A 15492-nucleotide genomic window follows, 5' to 3' on the forward strand; every position below is an offset into this window, starting at 1 on the left:
AAAGAAATAAGATATTTTATCCATATAATAAAACATTAATTAACAAGAAAAGGCACAATAAATGAAACTACAGACATTGCTACACTTTACACATTTGCATGGTCATTGTTCAGATTGCTCTCTGCAGTTCTAGGCTTCCCCAGCAGTTTCTGTGGGACCTCCATGGGCCCAGGGCTGCTGAAGAGGCAGAACCCTAGGTCCCTAGGTTCTCACTCCTGCTACAACCATACCAGCTCTGATATTGTCTATTTACATATTAGCATTCAAACATAACATTTAAAAAAGACTTTTAATGTAAAAATAAAAGAGGAAAGAAAATCGGCCCATGGCACCCCTAAACTGATTAATATGTCTTTTCAATGGTCCTAGTGACATTTTGAAAGCTACTAGTGAATTGTTTGTTTCTGGAAAGATGTCACCCAAACGTGGCCGCTGAATTCCTTCCTTAAGTCAGACTTGGAGTTGCCATGAAAGTAAGAAAGGAAGGTAATGGGTCCTAAAAAGAGAAATAAAACTGGGAGGAAATTCCTGGAGAGATGGAAGGTGGTTAGGCTTCTGCTTGGAACTGGGAGTCAAGCCTGGGAAATAGTTTCCAAGAGGAAGGGGAAAGAAAGGTTAGAGAACTTTCAGGCTGTGGCTTGTCCTGTCTCCCACATTGCCCTGGCTGTGCCAGTGACACTGAAGGGCAGGAAGACAGCAAAGTCATCTCAAAGTGAGCAGGAAGCAGCCTGCCAAATCTAGGGCAGTGCTAGAGCCCCCTCCAGTGAGGCACTGGAACACTGGCAGGCTTCCAGCACCTGGGCACTTCCTCTGCCCCACATGATCCCATCCCTCTAGCCCTGTCTGAAACTGCAACCTAGAAATGAGGCTCTTGACAACTTGAGGCCCTAGGGGGCAGAGGTTTACTTTGAATGCTGAGGGGTAGAGTAGGAGATAACAAAGAATGAGAGTGCCCAGTGTATAATTCCACAATATATTTTCAGCTCTTGAAAGTTGCCAGGAGTGATGCAAACTTGAGTCTGAGATTTTGCTTTTCTTTTTCCTCACTTTGCATTTGCAGTCAAGGTAGTAAATGACTTCAGGGAAATGGGAGCTCACAGGCAACAACTCAAGAAAGATCCCTGAAAAGTATAAACATTGTCATTATAACTAGATAGAATAATCACTTAAAATTAGCCTAACAAATACACTAAAAATGTTAAAGGAAACTATTGGAAAACAAAATCAACTAGAGATAAGGAACACAAAAAGAAGATACTTCAATTAGTAAATTGGAGTATCAAGGCAAGGCACTCTGTAAAAACAATATGCACCAATAGATGGTAAATACAAAGAAATATAAGCAATATGAGTCAACAATCATCTAATTAGAATTACAGAAGGACAGAAAAAAAATCAAGGTAGTGAAGGAAAAATTTGAAGAAGTAGTTTTGAGACTTTTCCACAATAAAAATATAAAATAAAAGGCATAAGAACTCAATTTTAAAAGACTCATAAGGTGCAAAAAAGTACATGATAAGAATCCTGAGTGGGAAACATTATAGTAAAATGTATGGACATTAAAAATAAATAGGAAACTCTCAAAGCTCGTAAAGAGTAAAAGCATGTAACAGATAAGGAAAAAGAATCAGATTGACATTGGATTAAGTACCCAGGTAAGAAAAGTATATTACCAGGACGAAACAATTTGATATGAAAAGTGAGAATAAAAACCTGTGTTCTATCCTTTGCCTTTTTTCTCTTCTTAAGTCAGAGAGATTGCCCATTCCAAGCCCTGAATTTTATCTATGGTAATAAAAGAAACCTCTGGTGAACTGACCTATCCAACATCATTTAGCTAATTAATTTGTAGAGAAAGATTTAAGTCCAGTTTTCTGGACTTCAAGAGCAGTACTGATTCCTTTACCATTACCCAGACTTTGTGTTAATTTTCTCTCACTAATTGTAAGTCATTATCAATAAAAAATAGTCCTGTTGATTTATTTTTTCAAAAATTGTCCTGGTAATTTATAAAATCTATCTATATACTGAAGGTACGAAAATGACAGGCAGAAAACCAGGTCTGTCAATAAATCAGTCAACAAGAATTTATTGAGTCCCTAATGTGTTTAAGGAATTGTGTGATAAGCTATAAGATACAAGGAAATATATGATGTGCTTCTTGATGAATGAACTTTATAGTCCAGATGAGTAAATGGAATATATCTGATGGGTTTTGTGTGCCACCAATTGTAAGTTTAAGGGCCAAATGAGAACAATGTTGACCTGGACCTTCTAAAAAAGCAGTTCTCAACCTGTGGATCATGAACCCTTTGGGGATCGAATGACTGTTTCACAGGGGTCACCTAAATACATCCCACATATCAGATATTTGCATTACGATTCACAACAGTAGCAAAATTACAGTTATGAAGTAGTAACAAAAATAATTTTATGGTTGGGGGTCACCACAACATGAGGAACTGTATTAAAGGGTTGAGGCATTAGGAAGGTTGAGAACCACTGTTCTAAAGGGTATCCTGCGTAGGATACCCAGGGCATGTTCAGTGAAAGGGATTGGACTCAGGAACTTCTGCTTTGTGTAATCACGATTGCTTTACAACTTGCTCAGCCTGCCTGGACCAGATACAGTTAAAACAATGAGGAAGGTGCTTGGATGTCAACACAAATCCTTTCTGGGTAAGCATCGGCATAGAACACAGGGAATGAAAATTTCTGTGACTCCTGTGCCTGGGAATTAGCAAAAGCCATTTATGTGCTATTATTCCATCCTGGACCTCTGGAAAGGACGGTTCAATGTCAAGACCTTAAATGAAGGAGAAAAAGTTGTTTGTTTTCAAATATTTTTTTGAAGGTCAAATTCTGTCAAAGGCTTAGCTGGAGGCCAGGTTGGTGTGGAATGTACAAAACTTTCCACGGTGATGGGTATAGGTCCACTGCAGATCCACACATTAACTGCCTCAACCCATGGGCCAAAATCAAGGCTTGCAGACTATAACAGCAAGACCAGTTGTGTAGTGGATAATGTGTCTAACTCTGGATCAGAAACAAAGGTTTGCTAATGGTCAGTGATATTTGTAGGGTTGCATCAGGCTGCAGTAGGAAAGCATGCCCCATTTCTGTTCTTTGATAAGCCAAAGACAGAAATACAATTAAATTAGGCCTGAGTTCTCTACTTTTCACATCATCATTCCTACCAACAACTGTCATTGTAGCTGAGGCTTATAGCAGTGGAAACAAAAAATGCACTTTTCATAATGTCTTGTTTTGTATTGCAAGCATTCTGCCATTTAGCTACAATTTACAGAACGCTTTAATGGCATAGTAGATTGCAGCACTATTGTTGATAGTAAGTTTAATTGCCATATCCTCAAATTAGCAAAACTTATAATTTAATCAGTTATTGAAATTGAAGTAATTCTGCTGTCTATGAACCTTTCACTGCTATGGGAATTATAAAGTACAAAGATAAAATGTTGAATTATGGCAGCATAATTGGCAGAAATGAGCACATCATTCTTGTGAGTACTGTGTAACCCTAGCTCCCTTGGACAATTCGAAGGCAAGTTTTCCAAATTTAAACAGACCAGGATTGACTTCTTCAATGGCCTAGATCCCAGATCATCCTTCACATGGGCTTGGTCATGGCTTCACATGGTCATGCCCTTCAGCTCTGCATATAATGAACAAGCTGAAGACCATGAGGAAGGTAAGTGTCTCTGCACCTAAGCATTGTTTAAAAATCACTTCAAGTCCAAAGTCCTCAATTTTGGTATGAGGACAATTAGTGACAGTTATGGTCATGGTGGGGGAGGGGGATGGGGCGAGCAGAGAGAGAAAGGAGGAGGGAGGGGTGGGGAAGGGAAGGAGGGAGGGGGTGGGGCCTTGGTGTGTGCCACACCTTTTGGGGGCAAGACACGATTGCAAGAGGGACTTCGCCTAACAAATGCAATCAGTGTAACCCGGCTTATTGTACCCTCAATGAATCCCCAACAATAAAAAAAAAAAAGAAAAAGAAAAAAACAGAAAAAAAATCACTTCAAGTGGTGGTTGCCAATTCTTAACAGTTTATTTACACATTTTAGCTGCATAAAAAGAATCTAATAGGTTGGTTGAATTCAAAATATAACGTACTTTTTTTTTAGCATAACCTTTTTTCTTTCTTAAATTACAGACCTACTTAGCAGGCCATGCATTTTTTCTAACTGCAGGTGGGGGAATTGAAGGAGAATAAATTCCGAATAACCATTACTCAGAATTTGGAAGAAAATAGCCAACCCTTAATCTCCTTAACATTATACTGTCTGTGCCCTTAAAGCCACTGGGTATGGGGCAAATTGAGTAGGCATCTTCTGGGCCTCTGGTGCCCAATTTTTCTCCATGTAATGTTAATGTGCTATAAATTGGAGCAATGGGAATTTTACATCATAACAATTCTTTGCCAACATGTGGACCCAACAAACAAAAGAAAGATAATTGCATCTTTTAAAATATTACTCCTTTCTTCCACATATGACTGAGTCAAAATTGCCTTGTGTTGTGATGAGCAGCTGTGAGATAATCCATAATTATGGTCTCTGAGTCAATGCTCCTTGGAAAGACACAGTGATTCCAGATATTAGTTTGTACCTGCTTTATTACCTTGCTACTGCTTCATTAATAACACAGATCTTAATTAATATTTAGCATGCTTAATTTATTTATTATCACTCTATCTTCAAGGTGTTTGTGCAATGGGCCAGCAGGATAGTTTTTCCTTTTCAAAATTTCAAAATAGACATTTTCCCTTGATAAAACTTCATAAAATATTCAAACAATTCAGGGAATGTGAAAAACCTCTTTAATTCCATCATCCAGGATAACCACTGACCACTCTCTACAGTTAGTGCATTTTATCCTAGCATATTAAAATGCATATTTAATCAGCATTACATGTTTAGAATATGTACATCTTTATGATCCATTTGTAGTAAATTATTTTCTCTTAGCTATAATCTGTCCACTGTTAAAGCTTTGTAAAAGAGGGAAAATATCTTCTTAGGAAATAGGAGGATGTGATTCATGGGAGTGTTCAACAAGATCAGAATTGGAAGCTAGTCATTTCTACAGACAAGCTCTTCTACAAGAAAATGACTAAACAATTTTTCATTGAAAATCCATTGGATGGATGTATCATCTTTTATTTCATTAATCCTTTATTGTTGAATTTTGTCATTAAATTAATGCTGTAAGATTTTGCAATAATTGCCTTAGGATAATTTCCTAGATGCTAAATAACCATTTTTTATTGATATTGTCAAATTACCATCCACACTACCCACCAATTTATAGTCATCTGCAAAGTATATGTATGTGGCTTTTTCCCTAAACACTCATTCACATTATCATCTTTTTAATGTGATATTTTGAAGGACACCATCTGCATATTAGGACATGAGTGGGACTTGGTGCCCTTCCCGGGCAGCTGCAGATGTGTGGTGGGGTACCTTGCCATAAATCACAGCATTTTTCATTTCTTCCGCAGAGCATATTAAAATTTTCAGTAATTCATGCTTGTTAATGACTTTATGAAGTAAACAGGGTTGCCAAAGACAGGTCAGCTTGTAAAAATTATTGAAAATTATGGCACTAGAACAGAAATGATTGTTTCCAGAATTCACCTCAAATGTCTTATGTAAAAAAAGCTAAAGTGAAACATGATTAATTGATTCATCATTGAGAAAAATCAAAGATCTGATGTGGCTGTGAGCCTATAATATATTCTCAAAATAAATATGTTGGCTTTTATAGCCCTGAGCTGAGAAGGTAAAGCTATCTTGAAGGGCAAGGATAAATCTCACTATGGTTCAGATGATTTTAGCACAAATACTGTCCTATTGACCTTTATTTTATTGAAACAGATATTGAATGGCCTTCTGTGAGATAAAGTTAAAGATCCATTTGGTTCCACATCTTTGGATCAATAATTATTTGGGAAAGCATTACATCAGTCTTACGATGGGATGAGCTTAGCTCATATAGATTGCAAAAGGAAAAACTCTGCCTGAACAAAAATCCCATTTCAGAACAAATTAAAAAGAAAAATAATGACCCATGGGAACTTCACTGAAGGAATATTGTCTTAGCCCATTTGTGCTGCTATAACAAATGCCATAGATTGGGTATCTTATAAATAATAGAAGTTTATTTCTCATAGTTCTGGAGGCTAGAAAGTCCAAGAGCAAGGCAGCAGCAGATGTGGTGTCTGGCAAAGTCTTGTTCTCTGTGTCCAGGATGGCACCTTGCTGCTGTGTCCTACAGAGGGGATGATCTGACACTATGTCCTCATGAGGAAGAAGAAATGGAAGTTCTCGGCAGCTTTCTGCAGCTTCTTTTATAAGGGCATTAACTCATTCATGAGGAGAACCCTTATGGCTTAATCACTTCCCAAAGATCGCACCTCTTAATATCATCATCTTGGGCTTTAAGTTTCACCATCTGAATTTTAGAGGGACACGTATGTTCAAACTGTAATAGATATTTATTTAGCACATACTAAATGTCAGGAACTCTATATAATCCATTCCCTTTAAGGCTTATAACATTAAACATAAGTACTCTCCTTACGTGTATACTGGTTTCCAGATAAGGGAAGTGGGGATTAGAGAGGTTAAAGGATTGTCCAAAGTCCCACACCCAGTAAGAGGAAAACTGAGATTTGAACTCTATCTAAACACTACGATGTCAAAGCCACTATGGAATGGTGCCTTCTACATCTAGACACAGTGTGGGCTCTGGGGGGTACACAGGCAATTAGCGTTTCATCTCTCCCCTTAGGAATGCACAGTGAAGAGCTCGCCTATCTGCAATTCAGGAAAGCACAGGTATGTGTACTCTGGACCTAGCTCAAAAAATGTGTTTTATTTTTTCCTGAGTTCAGAGCACCTTTGTGTTTACAAATAACCAATATTCAAGGTAGCTAGCTTTATTAATATATTTGAAAGTATTTTTGTTTGGTTAATTTCTTTTGTTTGTTTTTTAAGACAGGGTCTTATTCTATGGCCAGGCCAGATTGCCATGGCATCAGCCTAATTCACAGTAACCTTAGGTTCCTGGGTTCAAGTGATCCTCCTGCCACAGTGTCCTGAGTAGCTGAGACTACAGGTGCCTGACACAACACCCAGCTATTTTTTTCTATTTTTAGTAAAGACAGGGTCTTACTCCTGCTCAGACTGATCTTGAACTAATGAGCTCAAGGGATCCTTCCGCCTTGGCCTCCTAGAGTGCTAGGATTATAGGCATGAACTACCAGGCCTGGCCCACTTGAAAGTTTAACATAAGATTCTTGATTGGAATTATTCTCACAAAGCTATGCAGATGTTATGCAATATTTTTTCTTTGAAACCTTTTAATTAGGCCCAGAATTAGGGTAAAGATGAGTGAGGCACTCCCCTGGGGCACAAAATTTAATATTGAGAACAAATGCCCTCTGTAGTGAAAGGAATAAGGATGGTAAAACTACATCTCTGGCAATGTTGTATTCATAGCAATCCATAGATGTTACTAATTAATGTTTAATTAATATATCAGCCAAGATTTACAGGGCACTTGCTCTATGTTGGGCTCCATGATACCCTGAGAGTATTATAAAGTATATGTTATAAAGTAAAGTCAGAGTATTATAAAGAACTCTCTCGGCTAATGTAGGTTAATCATGAGAAGAGTCAAAAAGCAAAGCCCCCTACTTGTACTGTCATGCCTCATAATTTTGAATTACTGTGGAGAACAACAGCTCTCACAATCTGATCCGAGCCCTGTGGACAGATTCCATCCTCCACTAGTTTGCTAAAACACCAAGGCATTTTATTGGTGAGTCTGAAGAGCCTGTATCTCTGATCAGGGAATTTGGCAGCCTAGGTAACTAACTGTGGACAGATGCTATCAAGGAGTTCTAGTAAAATTTAACTTATGAAAGAAGTGCAAAAATACCATTTAAGATAAAACTCTTTCTGCTCCGTTGGACTAAATTGACTTAGCAGAGACATCCACTCATATGACCTTTATGCTTGAAGAGAAAGTGAGAAGATGCTAGCACACACCCTCAGGAAGTCAGATGCACTTAGCCCACTGGAGAAGCTGTAAAATTCCACTGGAGGATCCTGAATTCTGTTTGTAGACCCAGGCACTTAACCATCCATATTTTAGAATTCTCAAATGAGATTAGTAACATTGTGACAGACCCTCTGGCAAAAAAAAAGACCTACCTCAGATGCCCTGCAGTAAACCCAATCAAATAGAGAGGTCAGTGGAAATTAAAAAAAAAAAAAAAAAAAATTTAGTAGCTAATGTTCCACAAACCACACACAGACATTGTATATGTTGGCTAGAACAAAACTGAACCTATGGTTGCAAACTGGAAAAAAAAAACCAAACACAAATTCTCTAGCACTATATAACTTCTCATTAGCATAGGAAATGTTGAAAAGCCAAAACCATTTTTAATAGGAAAGGTCTAATTCAATTCTGAAATAATTGTTTGGTGGGGGTAGGATAGGATTTCTATTTTATTACATCACTATTATTTTTATTTGGATTTTAGTTATGCTGCCAAGCACTTGAGCTTTTGATAGAAATTACCAGAACGTATACTTAGGCATTTCTCTTGTTTGCCCCTATTGAATTATATCAAGGCCATTGGTGCCTCTTACTGGGGGGAGCAAACAATTGAGTAGTGTTATTTCAGATTCCACACTCTGCGCTTAGTCTATGGAAGAGCTGGTATACCAAGGTGCTAAACATCAGAGAATCCAGGAACACTGAACAAATAACTGAGATGAATTTGGTGGAGAAGCTCTGCTGGGCAGGGCAGGAATTGACTGTTAACTGCTAAGAAATGAGATGATCTCTAGGCCAATTTAAACCACACACATTTTAAATTATTTCATTGTTCCTGTTCCTGTTTTTCCTTTGCTTATTTTTATTCCTCATTTTTTCTCCATACCTTTTGCTGCCAAGTTCATTTTGAATTATTTGTTTCTATCATAATTGTTCTCATTTTCCATGGTTCTACCATTTCCCAATCTTATCCTGACATTCTGATTAATCTGATTTTTAAAGTTGCTTTTAAAAAATATATCCCTTTCTAATCTTGTGACCTTTGCATAATTTCCAAAGTCAATATTTTTTAGTACAGCAGATTCATTCCTTCATCAAACATAAAACAGTTTCAGCTCCTGCCGTGAGCCAGATGCTATGCTGGCTCAGTACCATGACAACTTTCTGTGAGAGTGCTGTTTTCCACCTTGGGCCAATCTAGGCCTCTTAGGGCTTGTCTAGGTAGGTATGTGAAGTAGAATGGCTTCTGGACTAGCTCACCCAAGCATCCCCCCAGCCCAGCCATTTTTTTACACTGCGTTGAGCACTTACACCAGGCAATTCAAAAGGGAAAAGAGATCTTTTTAATTGGCCCATTCAACCAGAAAGAAACGACACATTAGCTGTCTATCTCTACCTCATTTCCCTATTACTAGTCTAGTTTAATAACAGGACAATCTTGTCCGAGCATTCGCCCCTTGGGATTCATGTGGCTGACTGTATATGATGTAGTAATGGATCCTCCCAGCCTATGGCTGAGTCATACTGTGCCATCCTCCCTCCTCCCCTCCACACAAGGAGAGTCAGAAGAATAGGTGGGGTTTCAGGGTAACAGGTGGGTAAAATCGTAAAAGTACCACCTGCAGCTATCCCAGAATATGACCAGGGTCTAGGATTTTTTTCAGTGCAACCTATTAGAAGCAAGTTTATTCTGTTGAGGGAGACAATCCTTCAAGGGTCTGTCAGTCTATCAGATCCCTACAAGGCCTTCCTGGGTGTTATGGATTTAATTAGTCTCCCACAAAAGATATGTTGAAGTCCTTATTTTGCTATGGAAGTCTTTCCAAATATAATTGGTATAGATGATATCATGCTAGAGTAAGGTGGTCCCTAATCCAACACGGCTGCCGTCCTTATTAGAGAAAAGACACAGAGCCCTGCAAGGGGAAAACGCGGGTGGTGATGGAGGCAGAGACTGAGTGCTGCAGCTGCAGGCCAGGGAGCACCGTGGACTGCTGGCAACCACCAGGAGCTAGGAAGATGGAAGGAAAGATTCTACCTCACAGGTTTCAGGGCCCTGTGCTCCTGCCAACACCTTGTTGGACTTCTAGCCTCAAGAACAGTGAGACAATAAAATTCTGCTGTTTTAAATCCCCCCAGTTTGTGGCAGCCCATGGAAACTAATAACATGGTATATGCCAAGAATTGGAGGACCTGAGTGCTCTCCATCTTGGCTGCTTTTCAGTGTAGTATCTCCTGATATTAACCTTAAGGAGGAGGTGATATCTCCATCTCAGACAATGAGGAGGTTTACTTATTGTTTGCTGTAAAAGTAGTGGCATTCTTCAAATGTGATGTATACCCACTGCATGTGAGGCGCCCATCTGGACCAGGAGACTTAGGTGCAAATGGGAACCCATCGATACTCATGCTGCTTGCTGGGCCATGGATATCACGTTTCCAGCTATGATTTATGAAATAGTAACAAACTAACCTGTTAGCTTATAAATTAGATAAAACCAAATCCCAGACCCAACTAATCCCTGAAAGGGGCTATATCACTCCAGGACCCCTGTCCAAGGCTATTCTTGATACACTGAATGGGATAATACAGGGAGCTTGTCTTCAAAGAGCTTCGAGTCTAGTTGAGGTTAGGATATACACAGGACAAGCTAAACAACCAAGAAGAGAATGTGAGAGATGCTACGAAGCAGTGCTTGGTGAGTTATCCTAATGTTTTTTAGAGTCTCAAGAATTACTTTGTACCATAAGGTTTGCAGTAAGGAGGAAAAAGAGAGTGTTGCAGGCTGGGGTGCAAAAGCATGCAGGAAAGCTATAAGCAGGGTGAGAAGTTGGTGAGGATTTGAATGGTGTGAGATTCTAGGAGAGGACTGTTAATATCAGCTTCCTCTTTAGTTCTAGGGCATTTGTTTACATCTCTGTGGTAGTATTTATTGCATAATATTTTAATCAGCTGTGTTCATGTCTTCCCCCTCCATTGAGAGCTTTCTAAGGGCAGTGAAATGTTTTTGTTCATTTAAAAAAAATATTTCACATCTGTCACGTAGTAGGCATTAATAAATGTTGAGTAAATGAACGAATGGATACATGGAGGACTAAAGATTGAAGATCGAAAATGTATAATTTGACAATGCAGGGTAAGTGTATGTGCCAGGAGGTCACAGTCAGGAAGGCAGTCTGCTACCTTACTGAGAAAAACCTTGAATGCCAGGGTAGGGGGACTGAGCAGAAAGGCTGCTATTTGTCAAGGATGGAAATAATGATGTCAGAGTCTTTTTAGGAAGATTTATTTAGCAGCGATGTGCTCATTAGTCAGTTTAGTATGAGGGGAGATCCTAGAGGAGGAAAGTGAGTTAAGGGGATATTATAACAGTCCATGCTGCAATGTCACTTTTTAAAATGATCCATATGCTGAGACCCAAAAGATTAGGATCGTGCTCCTGTGAGTCAGCAGGGAAACGGAAGCCAGGATCACTGTCATGCTAGTTTATTATAGGGCCCTAAGCATGACAGTGTTAAATGGCTGGCTGCCTGCCCAGCAATCTGTGCAGCCTTGGGATTCCTCAGGATTTACTCCTTCTCTGCAGAGAGCTCGGTGGAGAGCAGTGATCAGATGGAAACTTTGCATGTGGCTGTCTATCATAACAGAGAGAAGTGGGCTCTAAGTAGCAGAAATGCACATAGCAGGTGCTGAACAGCTAGCTTTTCCTTTGATTAAGCAAAGATGAAGGCGTCACCTCCCACTGCCAAGTGGCTTCTATGTTAGGAAAACCTTGTTCATATCAGATGGATAACTTGGACTTATCTCTAGGTCTTCATGATGCACTGGTCTCAGCACTGGCATAGAAGGGTGAAACATTCACAGTGTTTCCGTGTGTTGAATTCAGGTGTTAGTTATGTATGTGCTTCCACTGATCACTGCTAAAAGTGGACAGATATTGCTCCTTTGATACAGGTCATTGCACACCATCTGCTCCCTGGCCAGCTCACAGACACTGAGCCAGCTTACCTCAGCACGAAGGCCTTTGCTCCTGGGAAATTCCTCTCCTGTTTTTCAAGCTGCTTATGATAGGAAACCACGACATATATGTGACAACTATGATGGTCTTTGACTGTATGTTCTGGGATTAAAGAGACTTTATACCAGAATGCCCATACCAGTAAAAGCAACAAGAAGACCAATCCATGCACATTCACCAAGCTTCTTACAAGCTTGTCTAGCTTATACCCTAGTTTTAATTGCCATCAACTTTCAAACCCAGTGGCTTATCTAGTGTATTTGACTCCCAGAGATGATCATTCCCCCCACCAACATTTGGTGTAGGATAATATTTAGAAATAAACTTATCCTACATCAAGCACACAAAGTAAATTCAGTGTGAGTTTAAAATGACATGCTTTTCTTCCAGAGGCTTAAGACGCTTGGACCCCCCGGGGTTACTCACAGAGTTAGGCTTTTTTGGAATTGTAAAAATTCCTTAGGCCTTTTCTCTGACGCAGTACACCCCGTGAAGCCTGAGATCCAAGGGCATGCCGCCCTTCCTCAGAGATACGGGCCAGAGGGTTGACATATGTTAACAACATATTGTCAGAGGTCTATAGGTGCTCTGCCCTGAAGGAAGGTCACAGTCCTTACTTCATACTGAGTAAACTGAGTGAATGCTTGAAGATATTCTTCTATTAACTCTGTTCCCCTATAGCTGTTTTTGTCTTTGTGCCCTGCTTGGAAAACTAGTCACTGTTTAGAGGAAGAGATTTACTACACAAGTGGTTACATTGATATGATAAATATTTCCTTTCATGTTAAAATTCAGCTAATAGATAATGGATTAGGTGTGTACGTGACTGGAAGAGTATAAAACTTAAACTTGGAATAAAGAACTTTGCTATATGCCATCCTACGGTGTATAGTCTGTTTCTTGACTTAATAATTACAGGAGCGAGTTTACACCTACAGCAAAGCTGCTGCTCGTTCGCGTCTCGGTTCACGCAACATTTGGTCAATAAAAATTTCAAACATACAGTGAAAAATAACTTTTTAGTGTAAATACATATACACACACCGAGATTCCATCATTAACATTTTGTTATTCTTGGTTTATCTTATATCTGCCCATTTAGAATGGATTATTTCCTCTTTTTTTGTATCAGTTCAAGATTCATTTCAAGACCTGAAAACATTCAAACTAATCAAAATAGTACTACTATAATTTCTTTTAATATTTAAATCATATAAAACTTTGAAAAATGTTGGCACAATTAACTAATCCCTAAACAACACATTATCTGATTTTCAAAAGTAATGGCATTTTAACAGAAATGAAAGGAGACACTAATAGGAAAGGACTTCTATAAGGATAAAGAAAAAATAATTGGTAGCAAGTTATTTAGACAAAACACAGAAATGTTTTTACATGTTCCATGTTTGTTTTTAACTTTATGTCATAAAGCCTTTGATAAATATGTTTTTTTTCAAGTATAGGATTTCTAATATAAAAAATTATGTTTCAAATATTTTTAGAAAGAAATTAAAAAGCGAGAGGCAGAGCCAGATGGCGGCCGAGTAACAGCTTCCTTGCATCTGGGCACCATGAGTCGGGGGAGATAGGACCCCAGGCATCTCTGGCTGGTGGTATCTGCCTATCATCACCCCTGTGAGGATACAGGGAGTCAGCCAGAGACTTCTGGACCCCCAGAGGAGGACTAAAACAGTGGAAAAAGATTATGGCTTTTTTCATGTGGATTAATTTGAGTACTCTACAGATCCTAGTTATCAAGCTTTTGTCTGATTGAAAATATGCAAATATCCTTTCCCATTGTGTAGGTTGTCTGTTTGCTTTGGTTATTGTCTCCTTAGCTGTACAGAAGCCTTTCAGTTTAATGAAGTCCCATTTGTTTATTTTCGTTGTTGTTGCAATTACCATGGCAGTTTTCTTCATGAAGTCTTTCCCCAGGCCAATATCTTCCAGTGTTTTTCCTATGCTTTCTTTGAGGATTTTTATTGTTTCATGCTTTAAATTTAAGTCCTTTATCTATCTTGAATCAATTTTTGTGAGTGGGGAAAGATGTGGGTCCAGTTTCAGTCTTTTACATGTAGACATCCAGTTCTCCCAACACCATTTATTGAATAGGGAGTCTTTCCCCCAAGGTATGTTCTGTTTGGTTTATCGAAGATTAGGTGGTTGTAAGATGTTAGTTTCATTTCTTGGTTTTCAATTCAATTCCAAGTGTCTATGTCTCTGTTTTTGTGCAAGTACCATGCTGTCTTGAGCACTATGGCTTTGTAGCACAGACTAAAATCTGGTACGCTGATGCCCCCAGCTTTATTTTTATTACTAAGAACTGCCTTATCTATATGGGTTTTTTTCCGGTTCCATACAAAACGCAGAATCATTTTCTCCAAATCTTGAAAGTACGATGTTGATATTTTGATAGGAATGGCATTGAATAGGTAGATTGCTTTGGGAAGTGTAGACATTTTAACAATGTTGATTCTTCCCATCCATGAGCATGGTATGTTCTTCAATTTGTTAATAACCTCTGCTATTTCCTTTCTGAGGATTTCATAATTTTCTTTATAGAGGTCCTTCACCTCCTTTGTTAGGTATACTCCTAGGTATTTCATTTTCTTTGAAACTATGGTGAAGAGAGTTGTGTCCTTAATTAGCTTCTCATCTTGACTTTATTGGTGTATACAAAGGCTACTGACTTGTGGACATTGATTTTATATCCTGAAACATTACTGTATTTTTTGATGACTTCTAGGAGTCTTGTGGTTGAGTCTTTGGGGTTCTCTAAGTATAAGATCATGTCGTCAGCAAAGAGGGAGAGTTTGACCTCCTCTGCTCCCATTTGGATTCCCTTTATTTCCTTGTCTTGCCTAATTGTATTGGCTAGAACTTCCAGCACTACGTTGAATAGTAAAGGTGACAGAGGACAACCTTGTCTGGTTCCAGTTCTAAGAGGAAAGCTTTCAGTTTTACTCCATTCAGTAAAATATTGGCTGTGGGTTTGTCATAGATAGCTTCAATCAGTTTTAGAAATGTGCCACCTATGCCTATACTCTTCAGTGTTCTAATTAGAAAAGGATGCTGGATTTTATCAAATGCTTTTTCTGCATCTATTGAGAGGATCATGTGATCTTTATTTTTGCCTCTGTTAATATGGTGGATAACGTTTATGGACTTGCGTATGTTAAACCAGACTTGCATCCCTAGTATGAAGCCTACTTGATCATGATGAATGACTTTTTTGATGATAAGCTGTAATCTATTGGCTAGGATTTTGTTGAGAATTTTTGCATCTATATTTATGAGTGCGATTGGTCTGAAATTCTCCTTTTTGTTTGGGTCTTTTCCTGGTTTTGGTATCAGGGTGATGTTTGCTCCATAGAATGTG

The sequence above is a fragment of the Nycticebus coucang genome, chromosome 16, assembly GCF_027406575.1.
Source record: "Nycticebus coucang isolate mNycCou1 chromosome 16, mNycCou1.pri, whole genome shotgun sequence".
NCBI lineage: Eukaryota > Metazoa > Chordata > Mammalia > Primates > Lorisidae > Nycticebus > Nycticebus coucang.